Source organism: Mauremys mutica, chromosome 26 (genome assembly GCF_020497125.1).
Source record: "Mauremys mutica isolate MM-2020 ecotype Southern chromosome 26, ASM2049712v1, whole genome shotgun sequence".
NCBI lineage: Eukaryota > Metazoa > Chordata > Testudines > Geoemydidae > Mauremys > Mauremys mutica.
In genome coordinates, this window is record NC_059097.1 from 6,621,153 (window position 1) to 6,642,028 (window position 20,876).

The 20,876-nt window shown below is 50.8% G+C and overlaps 1 long non-coding RNA gene across 1 annotated transcript; it reads right to left on the minus strand.

Moving 5' to 3' along the window:
- Positions 1 to 104: 104 nt before the first annotated feature.
- LOC123356722 lies at positions 105 to 20,796 on the minus strand. The gene is made up of 3 exons (XR_006575427.1): positions 20,269 to 20,796; positions 19,820 to 20,104; positions 105 to 158 (listed from the first exon to the last, which is right to left on the minus strand). It is a non-coding gene; the product is annotated as an uncharacterized LOC123356722 (long non-coding RNA).
- Positions 20,797 to 20,876: the final 80 nt, after the last annotated feature.

Below are 20,876 nucleotides of genomic sequence, written 5' to 3' on the forward strand. Positions count from 1 at the left end.
TGAGGAATTCCAAGCACTCACCGCTTACTCACAACCAGTTAGGCAGAAGGCAGAAACCTGAGGACTGTTGAGGTCTCCTCAGAAGGATGTCCAGGCTGCTCACGTCCACTTCTGCATATTCTCATCCGGCAAGGGCTCCTGGATGATTCCTCTGCAAACTAATAAAGTCAAACAAATACAATCACTACACATAGCACTACTGGCGCATTTAACCTTGCCCTCATCCCTGCCTCCCTCTCCCATCCCATCTACATCCGCTCGACTCGATGAACAGAGACTGAGTCAACATCCACAGATACCGCTCCACTCTAGCGCCCAATACCCTGCATGATTTTCATCCCCTCCTATTTGTTCATAGCTTCCGAGATCTAGCCTGTGGGGATGCACACCTAGCACTCCTATCCGTGTCCTATGAAGGGAGACGGCACAAGAAGCAGCAAGGACAGAGACAGAGTGAGAGAGAGAGACAGACAGACAGTGTGTTGGCCAACACATTAGAGGAGAGAGAGAGAGAGAGAGAGAGAGTAAAAAACACAGGAGGGAGTCAAGAAACTCGTAAGCTGGAGTCATCCCCCTGGATCCAACCTTCTGCTGCAGAGGACACACCCCTCCTGGCCAGAGAAATTACCAGCCCCTGAAAATGGGGACCTTGTCTCCTTCATAACCACTAGTTAGGAACCTTTTCTTACAAACCCAGACCTTGCTAATGAGGCATCCCTACCAGGAGCTGAGACGTGAGCAGAACCCTCAGCAAAACAGACACTTATCTGAGTGACAGTGGCATCTCCTCGGCTCCCAGATGGACGGCTCTTGCCTGGCCTGAACAATGCTCACAGGCTCGCTGCTCTCACTCACTTGCCATGGCATGAGGGCAGTAGACTCTGACGTGTGACTTCTTTTTCCTTGGTACTTAACCCAGCAGAGGGGAGAAAAAGAAAAAAAAAATAGCATCTCGGTCTGCAATGTCGCGTAGTCTCTTCATTTCACGTCTCCTGTATCCCACAGCTCCGCCCTCAAACCAACTCCCCTTACTACTTTACACCTGCAACTAGACAGGACCCATTGTAACTGCACCCAAAATGGTCGCTTTGCTCAGGACACTCCTGTCCCTTCCCCAGCCTTAATACCACTGTGCCCGGTACCCAACGAGGAAGCACATGGCCTGTGAAGAAAACTATAGCAAGTACAGATAAGGAATTGAAAGCACTGACTGCTTACTCACAGCCAGTTGTTCAGAAGGCAGGAAGCTGAGGGCTGTTCATATCTCCTTAGAAGGATGTCCAGGCTGCTCAGATCCACTTCTGCCAGTTTTTCCTTGGGCTGGGGCTCCTGGACAATTCCTCTGCAAGCGCAGCTGCAAAAGCCAAGCATGAGCCATAACTACACACAGCTCTATTGGTGCTTGAAATCTTGGCTTCATCCCTGCCTCCCTCTTCCATCCCACCTACATCGGCCCCACTCGACGAACAGAGACCGAGTTAACACCAACAGTCACCGCTCCACTTTAGCGCCTACTGCCCAACATGGTTTTCGTCCCCTCCTACTCCTCCAGGGCTTCCAAGACCTAACCTGTGGGGATGCACACCTAGCACACCTGCCCATGTCCTAAGACGGGAGACAGCATAAGGAAAGGCAAGGATAGAGACAGGGTGTGTGTTGGCCAACATACTAGAGAACAGAGAGAGAGAGAGAGAGAAACACAGGAGGAAGGCAAGCAACTCTCCACCTGCAGCCATTCTCCTGGATCTAACCTTCTGCTGCAGAGGACACATTGCTCCTGGCCAGAGAACTGAGCAGCCCTGAAAACGGGGACCTTGTCTCCCTCATAACTACTAGTCGGGAACCTGTTCTTACAAACCCAGCCCCAGCTAACGGAGCATCGCTACCAGAAACAAGGGGGCCATGAGCAGAGCAATCACCAAAACAGACACTTATCATTGAGAGTAGCAGCTGTTCCACTCCCAGTTGGACGGCTTTTCCGTAGCATCAATAGTTCTCGCGGTCCGATCACTTTTGCTCACTTTCCAACGTATGAAGGGAGTAGACTCTGACGCCTGATTTCTTTTCCCTTGGTACTAAAGCCAGCACAAGGGGAAAAAATAAGTTACCATCTAAGCAGGCAACGTCACATTAGCTCTTCTTTTCACCTCTCCCACACGGCGGCGCTCCACCCTCAACGCTCTTCCCATGACACCTTTAGCATTTCAGCCAAAAAGCAGCCCTTGCAACAGCACCCAACAGTCACTCTGAACAGCAGACTCTGGCCACTCTCCAGCCTTAATACCACAGAGTCCTGTACCCAACAGGGAAGCACACGGCCTGTGAACAATACTAGAGCAAGTAAAGATGAGGAATTAAAAGTATCACTTTTAAACAAACAATTTAATACTGTAACCAGTAATGATGATTGTGAAGCTTGGTTGAGGTGGTGCAGACAGAGGGTGGGATGTTTCCCAGAGAATGCCTTACTGCTAAATGATGAACTAGCACTCAGCTGGGCCCTCAAGGGTTAACGCATTGTTGTTAATGTAACCTCACACTCTACAAGGCAGCACGAATGGAGGGAGGGAGGGCAGACAGCATGGCAGAGAGAGACAGAGACACACCCTGTGTGTGTGGGGGGGAAGAGAGTGAGAGATGCACATTGCCCCTTCAAGTGCGCTGACACCACTTTAAGGACATTGCCTTTTTAAGTAGGTCAGGAAGTTGAGACAGCAGCTGCAGGCAGCAGACTCTCTCCACCCTGTCGAAGAAAAACTCAGTTCTCGCTTTTCGTTTGGGTGCAGCAAAACCAAATACTTTATTATTTCTCCAGTAATTACCATGGAGGGAGAGAGTGCCATAGGACACAGGGTCACCCCAGTCCTGGACAGGTCTCTCAACTGGTAAACAATCACAGCAAGCCTTTATACCTTTTACAGACAATTTCTAACAATAATACAGACAGTAAAAAGCAACAAATACATTTTGTTTATACATAAGCTTCTCTGCTATCTCACTAGAAAAACAAGACTGCAAGACTGCATATTGCAAGGTCGTAATAACTTTCACACAATTCCCTCTGTCTTACATTATCTTGCTTCCTCACGTCACCAGGGTCACAGTTAACCTAACTCATGCTAACTAACATTCATTAAGATCTCTTTAAAACCTTGTTAATTATTTACTGGCTTCCACACTCCCCCCTTTTGTACTTCTAGTACAACAAACAATTTCAACTCTCAATTCGCATGAAACCATGGACTTCAGATTCTACAGCAAACATGTCAACCGTCATGGGACGTAATGACAATGCATGATTAGAATGAACATGAAAGGTATTGCTATTCTTACGTTATTTACAACAACAACAACAATAATATAATCCTAAATTAACTAATAACATTACAAACAATAACAATCCCATAGGAATAATATAATGGGGCTGTTGTACAATTGCGAACACAAAGCACAAAACATCATACCTAGTACATAAAGTAAACACTCTATAAGCTGTATGAAAGGCATTCCTTCCAGCTTGATATATATTCTAAAGCATGGGAATTTGCCCTTGCAATTCAGAGATTCTTAGAACCTTTGGTAACAATGAAAGCAAATTTTGAAACCGATCAGGCATTATTCTAGTCCAATCAAAATATACCTAAAATCTAAGAGCTACTTGCAATATTTTATCTGCATTCTATCTACATTCTATCTGCAGGCCAGTAAATGATATAATTGCCTGCAGCAGTGGTAAAATCAATATGTATATCCCATCAGGTGTTATTCTAGGGGTACTGTCTATAAATCAGGTAGGTATACCAGGTGGTCTAATTTCCCAGATGTCTCGGTAAATAATTCAGTTCCACATGCATCCTCCCCATGGACCCAGCAGGATTCGGTATGTGGGAGCCCACAGTCCCTAACTGGTCCATATGCTTGGAAGGAGCACTTGGAATGTCCACACTTCCATCCAGAAAGTGTCCAAGTATGTCTTCATGACCACAGATCAGATGGTACTCCTGACGTGTCTGTAAGGGCAGTGGGCCAAGTCTGGTCCAGATCCCACTGCAATGCCTTCCCAGCCTCAGTGATATTCAATACCATCTCTGTCAGTTTCCTTCTGGGTCATAGAACTAAGGGTGGAAACGACAATCTGGGTATGTAGAAAACTGGATGAGGGCAATGTCAGTTAAAATCCAATTAAGGAGGGCAATACATACTGAAGGATTTATCCAGAACACAGGGCGCAGCCTGTAGAATAAACCCCAAAATCCAATTAATACCACAGTCCCAAGCATGGGTCCCACAAATTTCTTCCTGCCAGAATGTAATTCTTTGTTTCTTCACCAGGGTCAGTTCTCAATGTCCTTTTCAGTCAGGAATTCCTGGACTTTGGCAATGTCAGTGGAGTGAGTGCTTCTTCTTCTTTCCCAAAACAATCAAGGTTCAGCATCCTACAGGGGAGAGGTTTCCAGCACATATCACCCTGTAATAGCTGTGCTTTTTCTAGAAAAGTCTAAAGGCACAGTTGGTCTGTCAGTGGACAAGGGAGCTTTTTCCCTGCTGTCCAGAAGCACAGTAGAACTAGAAGAAAGAATAGGCTAAGCATCAATAGGAAAATTCGTCTGATGTGGAGGGGTGTTTTTGCAGTGAGAATCCTGGGTCCAAGCAGTCAGTCTGTGGCACTGCACAGCGGTGTCGGTAGTCAGCAGGACTTGGAAAGGGCCTTTCCAGCATGGAGCCAAGGCAGTCTTTCGCTGATGGATCGTTATGTAGACCCAGGCTCCTGGTTCCAACGAGTGGCAAGGTTGCACAGGATCCTTTGGTAGTGCTTCCATCACCTGTGTATAAAAAGACTTAACACATTTCATTAGTGCCTGACAATATTTAAGCATTATGTTATCCAGCAAATGAATGTCCATCTGAGCTGGGGTTAGTGGGGATGCAGTTGGTAGTCACATTGGGCGTCCTGTCAAAACTGCATGAGGGCTGAGTCCAGTCTTTCGATTGGGAATGGCTCTCATACACATCAGTGCCAAAGGAAAGGCATCTGGCCACTTCAAGTGTGTCTCAGCACAAATCTTGGCCAGTTCATTTTTTTGTAAGTCCCGTTCCGGCGTTCCACTGTCCCAGCAGACTGTGGGTGGTGAGGGCAGTGAGTTGCACATAACCCCTTTACAATCTGTCCAGTAAAATGAGTTCCATGACCACTGTTGATAGTCACAGGGATGCCAAAACGTGGTACAAAATCTGTAAGCAAAGACATCTACTGTCCTGCAGGGAAAAGCTTCAACCCAAGTGGTAAATACATCAATTAAAACTAATACATATTCATAACCACAACATTTAGACATTTAAATAAAATCAATCTGAATATTTACAAAAGGTCCCAAGGAGGAGAGTGGGCTGGCCGGTGCACACCAATCTCGTGTAACTGCAGCAAGCATTCCCCCCCCCCTTCCCTTGGTAGGCAGCCAAGCGGTGTCCTTGACTGGGGCCAGCGCATGTTAGCCATTCTCTTCTTGGCTTTTTTTTTTTTTTTTTTCATTTTACCTACAAAGGAAACTTTTACTCTTCAATTATACACCTTTTTCATACCATGAACACATAAACAGTACTGTTATACAGTACAGAAGTATTATCATTCAATGTATGCCACATATACCCTTTCACTAAAATAACCTTATTACAGAACTTTGGAAGAACAAGCCAGGACAAGCACACCCACTTTGAGAAGTCCACTTAATATAACTTCTAGTCCAATAGCTATCCACCATCCCCAGCCCTCTGGCTAAAAGTCTGAGGTAGCCAGAAGGATCCCTTGTACAATATGGGGAGTGGGTTAACTTTTCATGTCCTCGCTTCCAATTAACCCTGTCAGTATGCAAATTTTAACAACAATTCTCAATTAAAAGATGTGGCCAATGTAGTTTCTTTCTCTTACTTAAGAAAATGTATTAGACTTTAGTATATCACATTTTCTGATGTAACCAAACACTTTGTATTCTAAATTGAACAAAACAAGTATCTGCATCTCAATCCAACATTTCCGCTTGATATCAAATCAGACCATCTCATGAAAATATTAAACACAACAATTCTGGCTACGAAAAAAAAAACACAACAAGACAGAACATAGAACACACAACATAATTTTTTACTGTGCCAGTAAATCAAGGTACGTTGAATGCTGTGCTGCTGGCATTAGTTTTCTTTGATTATCTGAAAGACAAACAGAGGTCCACCCCGTCTGGGCAATTAAATACTTAAAATATACAAATACTCTTGTTGATTCTAGGCAAAACAGAGGAATTACCCCATATTTTCTCGTATGTGTTTCTTAGACAGCCTTGGTTTCAGAGGCCTTTACCTTATCAGTTAGTTAATTTGCAGTAACACAGATTATTTCTGGCTTGCTTTTTATTTCTTCTAACTCCTGCTTTTAAACACTGAAAGAAAACATCACCACTTATAGTGCCTGTAGAGCCTAATAAAATTTTCATTACATAGCACTGTATACAGTTTTCAACTGATTTAACAAAATTGGTCACAGCCAAATTATTACAATCTAATAAATTTATTTGCCTGAAGTTATTTACAAACAGTTCAAAGACACCAAAACTGTTCTCTTAAAAATCACTCGCTTTTCCCTTCCAACAGCCACTTTACCAATTCAAATCACCATTCCAAATATCCTCTTGAGTATTTGAAATTCTCATGCTTATATTCACTTACTCCTTCTTTCCACTACACCCTCAAAAGTTTCCAACCTGTTTTCCAATCACTCTGTCTGTTGCCTGGTCGCCTGGGCCTGATCCTTTTTTCTCGCTGAATCGTCCCGTCCATGGACACTAGCTTGTTCCACAACCAGTTTAGCTAGGATGGTGAGCTTCTCAACTAGCCCCACCCTACTGGTCTTTTCCCCAAAATATTTCTACTCACAAGACTACCTGAGTCCTCCCTAGTAAGGCTTGCCACCTGGGCAAAAATACATGGCCATTCACTTAACACATAATCCAGACCCCTTTGGGGGTCTACCCAGAGACCCACCCATTTGTCTGCTGACACTTAAACAGAAAAGAAAATTACACAAAAAGCAAAAAATTACAGTCTAAGCCAAATTTTTCTACTTCTATTATATTGTCCGCTACGCGGGGGCGGGACTGTAAAAATCTCAGGACAACCTCAGAGCTTCATCGCACACATGGCTTCCACCCTGAGGAATTACGAACGAGAAGTTCAGTTCCGCTCACTCACCTAACGCCCAAATGAACAGAGCAGAAAAACATCAGTAACCGGTTAAACAAAACAGAGCCAAAGCTAAATAGTGTTTCCTTATTCTATTAGAGCTCACCTTTAATCATGCAACCAACAATACCAAACAAAGCAAACACAAAATAACAAGGGTAAACAGAGAGATGGTGTAAATTCTGCAGGGCCCCCCCATTATTAATTGCACACCAAACTGTGACAAATTCCTGTTACTAATTTATCCCTCATGTCAGGTGATCAGACTGACAGAGCATACAATCAAATTTTAAAGCTTCATTAAAATAATAAAACAACAATGGAGAGTATTGGGAATGCTCCCACCTCACACAGGAAAACATGAATGCCCCAAGCCTTAAACCACTTCAATACTCACACATGTCTCACTGGGAAGTTAAGCTTTGCAAATATAATTCCAATTCTGTAACTTGTACAGCCTTTGCACTTAGCATAGTCCGCACTGATTCATGACCTTGAAGACAAAACAACTTCTCCTTTATCTCAGGGCTAAGCCGAATTTCAAATTAACCCGTTCCTAGACAAATTGCTCACACTGTGTCAGAGGCTTTTCTCTGTGATTAAAGCTCCACTGAGATATATGATCTTATCTAGATTGAAGGTACCTTCTAATGGGCATTGTTTAAATGAATTTTTCACGCATGTACAGATTCCAATCATTTAAATACCTGCAGATTTTAGAACCATAATGTACGTACATGTAATATGCTGGGGTACCCTTAGGGGGTGAGGTGGAATATTTAGACAGTCCCTTACCCATTTTCCACTCACACAGGAGAAACTCACAAGGAAAGGGGAGGGAAGATGGGTTCACACACTCCTAGACCCAGGCAGCTTCCTCGCCGGACAATGCCTGGCCGAGTCAGCCCACTGTGGGTCAGATCTCCTAAAGATCCACTAGTTACCGGGCTAGCCCGGTAACAGCCACTCACACTGGTGTACACACACACACACCAAGGCCTCTTTTTCTTCCTTTTCTTTTTTCTTTTTAACCCTTTTTTTTTTTTTTTTTTTAACCTTTTTATCTCTTTTTTTATTTTAACCATGATGCATCTTTACCTGGTCCGGACCAATACCATGAGGCGGTATGACAACCCCTCTTGAGGCGGTAAAAACCCCTCAGCACCGGTGCATTCTAATGCATTTACCTATGCATTACCTTATGCATTTACCTATGCATTTACCTTGGCCAACTCAGCAGTTCCCAGTACTGCTATAAACTAACCTTATTGGGGCCTCTCCCCAATACCACTTTGCATCTGATCCTGCTGCACAGTCAATAAGTTCAGATGGCGTGAGCCCAACAGAGACAGACGTCCTCACGGAAAGTCCTCCTCCGATACCCCAATAGAGATTTCAAAAGGTCTCATACCTCTCATGTGGCGCCATGGGGTTCGAAGGGGAATGATCCGTAGTAGCCGTCTGTGGGTCCGTGGGCGTTGCCATCCCGGACGAGCCCCCAAATTGTCGAAGAAAAACTCAGTTCTCGCTTTTCGTTTGGGTGCAGCAAAACCAAATACTTTATTATTTCTCCAGTAATTACCATGGAGGGAGAGAGTGCCATAGGACACAGGGTCACCCCAGTCCTGGACAGGTCTCTCAACTGGTAAACAATCACAGCAAGCCTTTATACCTTTTACAGACAATTTCTAACAATAATACAGACAGTAAAAAGCAACAAATACATTTTGTTTATACATAAGCTTCTCTGCTATCTCACTAGAAAAACAAGACTGCAAGACTGCATATTGCAAGGTCGTAATAACTTTCACACAATTCCCTCTGTCTTACATTATCTTGCTTCCTCACGTCACCAGGGTCACAGTTAACCTAACTCATGCTAACTAACATTCATTAAGATCTCTTTAAAACCTTGTTAATTATTTACTGGCTTCCACAACCCTGAGCCCTGTCCTGTCCCCACCCTGCTCTAGATGAAGGGGTAAGTGGGGGGCAGGAGTAGGGGGACACCCTGACATTAGCCCCCCTTTCCCCTCTCCCCTGTACAGCAAGCACGAGGCTCCGGGGAGCAGCTCCAAGGCAGAGGGCAGGAGCAGCACATGGCAGTGGGGGGGAAGGGACAGCTCAACTGCCAGCAACTTAGGGGGGCAGGGAGCTGATGGGGGGCTGCCGGTCCACCCTGGTTCCAAGCCCCCACCAGCGAGCTGAAACGGGCTGCTTTTCCTGCAAGGACTGGATAAACCAGGCAGCTGCCAAGCAACGTTATAAGGGAGCATTGCGCAATGTTACACAAGCATGTTCCCTAATTGATCAGCAACGTAACAACTTTAACCGGGGCAACTTTAAGTGAGGAGTTCAGTGCTTTGAATACAGTATCACTTACTCACAGCCAGTTATGTGCAAGGCAGAAAGCCGAGGACTGTTAATCTCTGCTTAGAAGAATGCCCAAGCTACTCAGGTCCACATCTGCCACCTTCTCCTTCGGCTGCTGCTCCTCCATGATTCCTCTAGAAGCGCAGCTGCAAAAGCCAAGCATGAGACATCACTACATACAGCTGTATTGGTGTGTGAAATCCACTCAATGAATACAGACCGAGTAAACATTGAGTCACCGTTCCACTCTCGCACCCATTGTCCAGCATGATTTTCATCCCCTCCGACTTGTTCATAGCTCCCAAGACCTAGCCTGTGGGGATGCACACCTAGCACGCCTGCCCGTGTGCTATGAAGGGAGAAGGGATAAGGAGAGGCAAGGACAGAGACAGACAGAGAGAGAAAGAGAGTGTTGGCCAACATACTAGAGAAGAGACAGACAGAGAGAGAAACATGGGAGGAAGGGAAGCAACTCGTCACCTGGAGTCATCCCCCTGGATCTCACCTTCTGATGCAGAGGACACACTGCTACTGGCCAGAGAACTGAGCAGCCCCTGAAAATGGGGACCTTGTCTCCCTCATAAACAAACACTTTCTCACAAACAGCCCCAGCAAATGGAGCGTCCCTACCAGGAGCAAGGTGGGCCGGGAGCAGAGCAATCACCAAAACAGACACTTATCTCATTGAGAGTGGTGACTGTTCCACTCCCAGTAGGACAGCTTTTCCTTGGCATCAGTAGTTCTTAAGGTTCCATCGCTCTCGCTCGCTTTCCATGACATGAAGGCAGTAGACACTGACACGTGACTTCTTTTCCCTTGGTACTAAACCCAGCATGAGGGGAAAAAACAAGTGAGTTACCATCTCAGTGGGCAATGTTGGGGAGGCTCTACTTTTCGCCTCTCCCACACAGTGAGGCTCTGCCCTGAACCCTCATCCCATCACACCTTTAGGACTACAAGTAGAAAGCAACCCTTGGAATGAGACCTTAAAACAGTCACTCTGCACAGCACACTCTGGTCACACACACACCACACCTGTGGGGATAAGCATGATTTGGCTTGTAACTTATTGCTTTCTGTAGCTTGTTGCTTCCAGCAAGCAGACGCAAAGGGGGGGGCGAGAGTCAGGGGTGCACAGCGGGCCCACCACAGTTCCAGAATGCAGACGCCAGGAGAGATCTAGAGACTCTGGTCCCTTCAAGCCTTAATCACACAGAGCCCCATAGACAATGAGGAAGCAAACAGAGTGTGAAGAAAATTGCAGTGAGTACAGATGAGGAATTACAAGCCCTGACCTCTTACTCACAGGCAGTTACGTGGGAGGCAGAAAGCTGAAGACTGTTCATGTCTGCTTAGAAGGATTTTCAGGCGGCTCAGGTCCACTTCTGCCAATTTCTCCTCCGGCTGCTGCTCCTGGATGATTCCTCTGCAAACGCAGGACGTAACCCAAGAAAAAGCCATCACTACACAAAATTCAACTGGTGCATGAAATCTTGCCCTCATTCCTACCTCCCTGTCCCACACCATCCACATCAGCCCCACTAGAGCAGAGACTCCATCAACACCCACAGTCACCGCTGCACTCTAGCGCCCACCACCCTGTGTGATTTTGGTCCCCTCCTACTTGTTCATTGCTCCCAAGACCTAGCCTGTGGGGATGCACAGCTACCACACCTGCCCATGTCCTACGAAAGGAGACAGGACAAGGAGAGGCAAGGACAGAGACAAACAGACAGAGAGTGTGTTGGCCAACACATTAGAGGAGAGAGAGAAAAACGTGGGAGGAAGTCAAGAAACTCACCAGCTGGAGTCATCCCCCTGTATCCAACCTTCTGCTGCAGAGAACACACTGCTTGTGGACAGAGAAATGACCAGCCCCTGAAAATGGGGACCTTGTCTCCCTTGTAACTACAGCTATTCAGGAACCTTTTCCTACAAACTCAGCCCCAGCTAACGATAAGTCCTGGCCTGGAGGCAGGTGGACCGTTACAAGAGTCCTCATGAAACCAGACACTTATCTCACTGATGGTGACGTCTGCTCCACTCCCAGCTTCATGGCATCTGCATAGCCTGGAATCAACAATGCCACAAGCCAGCTGATTGCCACAGGCAGGAGGCCATGGGGGAAGGCACTGATCCGCGGGGTCTGCTGGCGGGCGGGAAGTGCTGGGGTGGGGGGGCATAGGAGAGCTGATGGGGGGCTGCCGACTGTGGACAAAGCAGGCAGCCAAACGCCGTTATAGCGAAGCATTGCACAACTTTAAATACAGCATGTTCTGTAATTGACCAGGGACCTAAGATTGAAACAATGTTAAGCGAGAGGATGTTAAGTGGAGAGTTACTGTCAATTCATGGAGGATGAGTCCATCAACGACTATGAGTCAGGATGAGCAGGGATCGTGTCCCTGGCCTCTGTTTGCCAGGAGCTGGGAATGGGTGACAGTGGATGGATCACTTGGTAATTTCCTGTTCTGTTCATTCCTTCTGGGGCACCTGACATTAGCCACTGTCGGTAGACAGGATACTAGGCTAGATGGACCTTTGATCTGACCCAGTCTGGCCATTCTTACGTTCATATGTTAAGCAGCCTGTTGCACCTGCATCCAAGACAGTCACTGAGCAGAGGAGACTGTTGTCCCTTCCCTTGGTCGTAATCCCACAGAGCCCCATGGCCAACAAGGAGGCTCACGGCCTCTGAAGAAAACTTGAGTAGTAACGGATGAGGGATAGAGGCCATAATTGTTCACTCACAGCCAGTCATGGAGAAGGCAGAAAGCTGAGGACTCTTCATCTCTGCTTACAAGGATGTCCAGGCTGCTCAGGTTCACTTCTTCCAGTTTCTCCTCCGGCTCCAGCTCCTGGACAATTCCTCTGCAAACTAATAAAGACAAGCAGGAACTATCACTACACAGAGCTCTATTAACACCCTCATCCCTGCCTCCCTCTCCCATCCCATCTACAGCCACCCCAGTCGAGGAACAGAGACTGAGCCCACACTATCAGTCACCGCTCCACTCTACAATCCACTGCTCCCCACGGGTTTCGTCCCCTAGCTCGCCTGCCCGTGTGCTAGGAAGGGTTAGTGTTGGGCAGGAAGGAGAGAGAAGGGCTGAGGGGCCCCATGGGTGGAGGGAGGAATGGGGGTGCAGGTTGGGGAATGTTGTACAAAGGAGAAAAGGGCACTGGGCGTCCCACAGATCTAGGGACAGAGTGGGGTGCAGGTTGCGGTGGGAGGGAGGAAAAAGGGGACTGAGGGGCCCAATGGATGGGGGAATGAACTGGGGGGGCTGTTGGGGAGGAAGGGGAGCTGAGCAGTCCCTACAGGTGGGGGCATGGATGGAGGCGCAGGTTGTGGTGAGCTGGGAGGATGTTGGAGAGAGATGGGATCTGAGGAGTCCCTTGAATGGAGGAATGAACTGGGGGATACAGGCGTGTAGGTTGGGGACAGTTGTTGCAGGCTGGGGGGTGTTGGGGAGGGAGGTAGGGAGGGGGGCGGAAGGGGGCTATGGGAGAAGGCATGTACGGGGGAAAGTAGGGATGGGGTGCAGGTTGGGGTGGCCTAGGTGGTGTTGGAGGGAGAAGAAAGGACTGAGGGGCCCAACGGATGGGGGGATAGATGGGCGTGGGCTGGTTTCGGCTAGAGGAACGGGCGTTCAGATTAGAGAAGGCTGCAGGCATAGGGGGCGGGGTGGGTGGGTTGGGGACTGGGGAAGCGGGTTGGGGAAGGTTGGGGCGGGCTGGGGATTAAAGGGGGGGGACGAGAAAAGTCAGGGCGGGCTGGGGGGTGTGGGAGGGAAGAGGAAGTTTGTGAGGGGCTGAGGGGGGTTAGAGAATGTCACAGGGAGCTGGGGAGGTTGGGGGTGGGGAAGGTGGCGGCGCACTAGGGGGGCTGGGGGCACCAAGGGGGCTTGGGAAATTCACAGTGTGCTGGGGGCTCCGTGGGGGAAGGGAAGCTTGCGGCACACTGCAGATGTGTGGGGAAGGTGGTGGCCCATGAGGAGCTGGGGAAGCTCACAGCAGTGCGGGGGCACTGGGGGCGGGGCATGGGGGGCTGGGGAAGGTTGCAGGGGCTGTGGCTGGGCGGGGGGCTGTGGGAGCCTGGGGGGGGGAGAAAAGGCACGCTGGGAGGGTGGGGGGCATGGCTGGGTGAGAGAAGCTGTGGGGATGGGGGGGCTGTGGTTAGGCAGGGGGGGAGGAAAGGTGTGCTGGGGGTGCCGGGGGGGGTATGGGAGCCTGTGGGGGGGAGGAAAGACACACTGGGGGGGCTGTGGCTGGGTGAGGGAAGCAGTGCAGATGGGGGGGCTGTGGCTGGGCGGGGGGGAGGAAAGGTGCACTGGGGGGAGGAAAGACGCGCTGGGGGGTGATGGGGGTGCCTGGGGGGCCCGTCAGGGGAGGGAAGCTTGTGGCACACTGAAGGTGTGTGGGGAAGGGGGTGGCCCATGAGGAGCTGGGGAAGCTCACAGCAGTGCGGTGGCACGGGGGGTTGGGGAAGGTTGCAGGGGCTGTGGGAGCCTGGGGGGGAGGAAAGGCAGACTGGGAGGGTCGGGGGCTGTGGCTGGGTGAGGGACGCTGTGGAGAGGGGGGGGGTTGTGGCTGGAGGGTTATGGGGGTGCTGGGGAGGAGGGGAAGAGGGGGCTGTGGCTAGGCGAGGAGAGGCGCGCTGGGGGTGCCGGGGTGGGAGGAAAGATGCGCCAGGGGGGGCTGTGGCTGGAGGTGCCGAAGGGGAAAAGGTGGGGGTGGGGAGGGGGCTGTGGCTGGGCGGGGGGGAGGAAAGACACGCCGGCGGGGGAGGCGGGGTGACTGTGGGAGCAGGTCGGGGGGGCGGGGGGGCCGGTCCCAAACACTCCGGGGGGGCGGGGTCGCTGCGGGGGCCCCACGTCCCGGCACCGCAGCGCCTCCCGCCCACCGCACTAGCGTCCCCCGGTTACCACGGGCGGCCTCCAGACCGCTGACGTCACTTCCGCTCCAGGCCCCGCCCTGCGAGCGCAGCCCGTCACGCCCAAAGCGCCGCCCGCTGGGTCCGCAGGGGCTGATGGGAGTTGTAGGCCGGGGTGCACTGCTACTCCAACAAGCCCCTGCGTCCTCCCGCCCTGCGCCCCTCCCCGCAGCGGGGGCTGGGGGCTCTGGCTGGGACCCCCGCTATTAACCCTCCCCCGCCCTGGTGAAGGATTGAACAGCTGGAGACTGGGGCCGTGTGCAGAACAGATGCAGAACTCTGCAAAAACCACCAGTGCCCAAGAGCGAGAGGGACATGGATCGATCCTATCGGCTTTAGATCTACAGACTGGAGCCAATGAGGCAAACAGTGACACCGCGTGGCCACGAAGGGTAATGCACAGAACAGTTCCTGCATGGAGCTACAGTGACACCGTGTGGCCACGACGGGTAATGCACAGAGCATTTCTCTCAAAGGAACAGTGACACCATGTGGCCATGGAGGGTAATGCACAGAACAGTTCCTGCATGGAGCAACAGTGACACCATGTGGCCACCCAGAGTAATGCACAGAAGAGTTCCTGCATGGAGCAACAGTGACACCGTGTGGCCACGACGGGTAATGCACAGAGCAGTTCCTGCATGGAGCAACAGTGACACCGTGTGGCCACAACGGGTAATGCACAGAGCATTTCTCTCAGAGGAACAGTGACACCATGTGGCCACGTAGGGTAATGCACAGAGCATTTCTCTCAGAGGAACAGTGACACCGTGTGGCCACGCAGGGTAATGCACAGAGCATTTCTCATGGAGGAATAGTGACACCGTGTGGCCACGCAGGGTAATGCACAGAACAGTTCCTGCATGGAGCAACAGTGACATCGTGTGGCCATGACGGGTAATGCACAGAGCAGTTCCTGCATGCAGCTACAGTGACACCGTGTGGCCACGCATGGTAATGCACAGAACAGTTCCTGTGTGCAGCTACAGTGACACCGTGTGGCCACGCAGGGTAATGAACAGAACAGTTCCTGCATGTAGCTACAGTGACACCGTGTGGCCACGACGGGTAATGCACAGAGCATTTCTCTCAGAGGAACAGTGACACCATGTGGCCACGCAGGGTAATGCACAAAGCACTTTTCACGAAGCAACAGTGACATCGTGTGCCCACGCAGGGTAATGGTGTGTCTGTTCCTCTGAGAGAAGTGCTCTGTGCAATACCCTGCGTGGCCACACGGTGTCACTGTTGCTCCGTGAGAAATCGTCTGTGCATTACCCCACATGGCCACACGGTGTCACTAGTTATTTCCCTCATGGAGCCACAGAGACACTAGGTCAGGGGTCAGCAACCTCCAGCAGCCGCGTGCCAAAGACGTCACAGGAGCCGATTTTCAATGGCACGCGGCTGCCTGCCGGGACTCCAGGGTGCCATTAAAAATCCTGCCAGCACGGCAAGCCGCAGGGTCCATGCTCCCAGGCTGGAGCATCGGGCCCAGCGCAGCAAGCCGCCGCCCCCTCCCCCGGATCCCTGCCGCCACGCGCAGAGCTCTGGGTCCGGGGCTGCGTGCTCCTGTGGGGGAGCGTTTGGCTCTGCAGGGAGGCAAAGACGCTCCCCACTCATCCAGAGCCCTGCCCCCGTGCGCGCCGCACTCTGAAGGGCGGGGCTGTGCGCTCCCAAGGGGCAGCATAGGCTGGCTCTGCTTGGAGGCTTATGGTAAGGGGATCTGGGGCTGGGGAGCTTTGGTAAGGGATGGCGGCAGTCAGGGAACAGGGAGCAGGGTTAGTTGGATAGAAGGTGGGATCCTGGGCGGGTGGCTAGGGGTGGGGGTCTCTGGAGGCAGCAGGCAGGGAACAGGGGGGTGGATGGGGCATGGTAATTCCAGGGTCTGTCAGGGGGTGAGGGCTGGATAGGGGTCAGGGGACAGTTAGCGTGGGGGGGTCTCTGGAGGAGGCTGTCAGGGGACAAGGAGCTGGGGCGGTTGGATGAGTCAGGAGTTTGGGGGGGCTGTCAGGAGACAGGGGTGTGGAGGGGGTTGCGGCAGGCAGGGAGCAGGGTGAGGATTGTATGGGTCGGGAGTGCTGGGGGTCCTGTTGGGGGTGGGGAGTGGTTGGATGGGGCGTGGGAGTCCGGAGGTCTGTCTCGGGGTGTGGATAAGGGTTGGGGCAGTCAGGGGACAGGTAAGGGGTAGGCTTCTAGGGGGGCAGTCAGGGGACAAGAACAGGGAGGCTTAGATAGGGGATAGGGTTCTGGGGGGCAGTTGGGGGCAGAGGTCCCAGGAGGGGGTAGTCAGGGGACAAGGAGCAGAGGGGGTTGGAGGTTCGGAGGGGGGCAGTCACCCAGCCCTCTGCCCTGACACCCCCCTCACACACACACACACAGGCCCCTGCCCTGAGCCCTGTACCTCCCTCATACACACCCAGCCCTCTGTTGACTCCTTCACCCCCCCCCGGCCCCCAGCCCTGACTGTGGCACCCCCACACATACCCAGCCCCCCCGCCGTGACACCTGCACCCCCCTCACATAGCCCCAGTCCTCTGCCCTGACTCTTGCACCCCTACACATCCCCACCCCCACCCTGAGCACCAGAGGGGAGCTCCTGCACCCCCACTCACATTCCCACCTGCACCCCTCACACCAAATGGGAGCTGCCCAGGTAAGTGCCCCCACACCCAGACCTCCTGCCCCAACCCTGAGCCCCCTCCCTCATTCTAGCTCCTGGCCAGACCCTTCAGCCCCAGCCCTGTGCTCAGTCCACTCCCACCCTCAGCTCAGTGCAGAGAGAGGAAGAGAATGGGCCAGAACCAGAGAGAAGGTAGCTACCCGCTATATGTGGGCAGGGCCCCGCACAGCCTGCTGGCGGCCTAATGGAACAGAACCCCAGACCAGCAGATGGTTGAGCAGGCCAGTGGTGTAAGATCAACATTTTAATTTAATTTTAAATGAAGCTACTTAAACATTTTGAAAACCTTGTTTATTTTACAATACAACACTAGTTATATAATATATAGACATAGAAACTAAAGAGACCTTCTGAAAAACATTAAGGTTTCGCGTGCCAGTAATAAATTTTAGAGTGAATAAATGAAGACTCGGCACACCACTTGTGAAAGGTTGCCGTCCCCGATATAGACAATAACGCTATTTCACTCCAGTGTCTTCCTAAATGTTAATATTGCTTTTTTGATCTTTGAATCACAGCTATAGCAATAGACAAGACCTGAGGTAACACTTACCCTTCTATCTCTAACAATACAGGCTGCATTTCAAACCTCTATTCCGTTACAGATCTTCGTAACCAGTCTTTAAAGTTCGGCCATGGGTCAAGGTCAGTTTGTGAGTTAATTAACTCTTGCTGGCCTCGTCACCTTATAGTGAGATATTACATTACACGCAGATCACCACAAGGTCTCTGTGGCTTTGACCTCCTTAGGACCTAGACTTTAAAACGCTCTTTGCCACTGACCAATCCCTGTGAGAAGGGTGCAGGGCTCCTCTTGGGCCGCTGGCACTTGCTGGGCAATGAGACCACGCTCTCCTGAGGGAACAGAGGTCTCTCCTTTACGGCGCTTTTCGCTCTGCCCCATTCGAACGCCCCTGCCTTAAGGACCACCCTGTAAGGAAGGTTTGGGTCTCCTTTGCCAAGCAAATTAAACCACAGGTCATTTTGACACACCCGGCAAAAGACTGCCCTGTAACCAGGGTGTAAACCTCCAACGCTTAAACTAGGGGAGCCTTTTTGTGCCTGTGGCTGAGCGACACTTCACCCCTTGAGAAGGCTTGAGCTTCCATTTCTCTTAGTGACAGGAAATTCCCCCACAATTATTTCTACTGGACTTTTTTGAGATTTGAAGTGAAATCTTACTTGCGACCTATCCAGGTCAGATGCAACATGGTGTGGCGAAGGGGCAGCTGTAAGGGGATGGTGGAGGCCGTGGAAAATTCGCCCCTTTTCTCAAAAAAGCCAAGAAATGGCCCAACCATGCAAATGTCACACCGTCTGGAAATGAACAGGTGAGGTGCCGGGCTCCTTTCAGACCCTCACTTCCACCTCATCCTTCCTCAAGTCCTTTTGCCCTGCCCAATTTACACCGCTCAACCAACCACAACTTTGACCCTTTGTTTTCTTGTGCACAAGAAAGACACCATCGCACTGATGAGTGCTCAACTGTAGACATTCGGATAGTTCCCTGAGCTGTGTCCAAATTCCAGGCCTTGTGTCTGTCTCTTTGGAAATAGACAGAGGAGATTCCTAGGGCTACGTCCGAAGGGATTGATGTGGCGGTCCTTTCTGAAATGTGTTGATGTTCAGGTGTTGTAATCACATGCGGTGGTATTCAGAGCCAGCATGTGGGTGCACCTAACCCTACTAACAGGACTGCGTCACAAGGAAGAGGGGTCTTTTCTGGTAAAGGTTAGGGAGCACCAAGTTATTTTCTTGGTGAGGTAGGAAGGTAAGTCCGGAAGGGTGTCGCTGAGAGATGGAGGATTGATCGGAAAGGAGACACTCAGCAGGATCCCTCCCTCACCTGTTCATTTCCAGATCTTTTCACATTGGGGACTTTCCGCCCCACCCACACCGAGTTTAAAGGAGGAGTATTTTACTAAAGAAAGGGTGACCACCCTGTAATCAGGGTTCAGGCCCCTTTTCTCCTCTCTGCATTGGCCCTCTTAATGGCACCCAACATAGTCACTCTGCAGAGCAGATTCTGGCCCCTCCCCAGCCACAGAGCCCCGTACCCAAGGAGGAAACACACGGCCTATGAAGAAAACTACAGCAAGTACAGATGAGGAACAGCCAGTTATGCAGAAACCCGAGACCAATTCATGTCTCCTTAGAAGGATGTCCAGGCTTCTCAGATCCACTTCTGCATATTCTCCTCCAGCGAGGGCTCCTGGACAATTCCTCTGCAAACTAATAAAGCCAAGCAAGGACCATCACTACACCGAGCTCTATGAATGTCCTCATCCCTGCCTCCCTCTCCCATTCCATCTATATCCGCCGGACTCAATGAACAGAGACTGAGTCAACATCCACAGACACTGCCCCACTCTAGCGCCCACTATCCTGCATGATTTTCATCCCCTCCTACTTGTTAATAGCTCCCGAGACCAAGCCTGTGGGGATGCACACCTAGCACTCCTGCCCCTGTTCTATGAAGGGAGATGACACAAGGAGAGGCAAGGACAAAGACAGAGAGAGAAAGAGTGTTGGCCAACACACTAGAGAAGGGAGAGAGAGAGAGAGAGAGAAACACAGGAGAAAGGCAAGTAACTCACCATCTGGAGTCATCCTCCTGGATCCAACCTTCCGCTGCAGAGGACTCACCGGTACTGGCCAGAGGACTGAGCAGCCCCTGAAAATAGGGACCTTGTCTCCCTCGTAACCACAGCAGAGCCTTCACCTAACAAGACACTTATCTCACGGACAGTGGTCCTTGCTCCACTCCCAGCTGGATGGCTCTTCCCTGGCATCAACAATGCTCAGAATCTCCCAGTTCTCGCTCCCTTTCCATGGCATGTGCAGAGTGGACTCTGACTCTGCACTTGGTACTAAACCCAGCACTAGGGGGAAAAACAAATCAGTTAGCATCTCAGTCTGCAACGTGCATAGGTTCTTCTTCTCCCATCTACCACACCTCAGGGCTCCGCCCTCAACCCTCCTCCCATTACAGCTTTAGCACTACAACTAAAAAGCAGCCCACTGCACCTACATCCAAGATACTCACTCTGCACAGGAGACTTGTGCCTTTGCCTCGTCTGAATCCCACAGAGCACCGTGTCCAATGACGAAATTCAGAGCCTCTGAAAAAAAACCGGAGCCAGTACAGATAAGGGCAGAAATCTGAGGACCATTCATGTCTGCTTAGAAGGATGTCCAGGCTCCTCAGGTCCGCGTCTGCCACTTTCTCCTTCAGCTGCTGCTCCTGGACAATTCCTCTGCAAGCGCAGGAAATGAGCGAAGCATGAGCCATCACTACACAAAATTCAATTGGTGCAGGTAATCTTGCCCTCATCCCTGCCTATCTACATCAGGCCCACTTGAAGTGAGACAGTCAACATCCACAGTCACCCCTCCACTCTAGCACCCACTACGATGCATGATTTCCGTCCCCTCCTACTTGTTCATAGCTCCCGAGACCTAGCCTGAGGGGATGCACACGTAACACTCCTGCCCGTGCCCTATGAAGGGAGACAGCCAAGAGAGAGAGAGAGAGAGAGAGAGAGAGAAAGAGAGAGAGAGAGAGAGAGAGTGTGTGTGTGTGTTGGCCAACACAGTAGAGTAGAGTAGAATAGAGAAGACAGAGAGTAACAGAGGAGGAAGGCAAGCAACTCA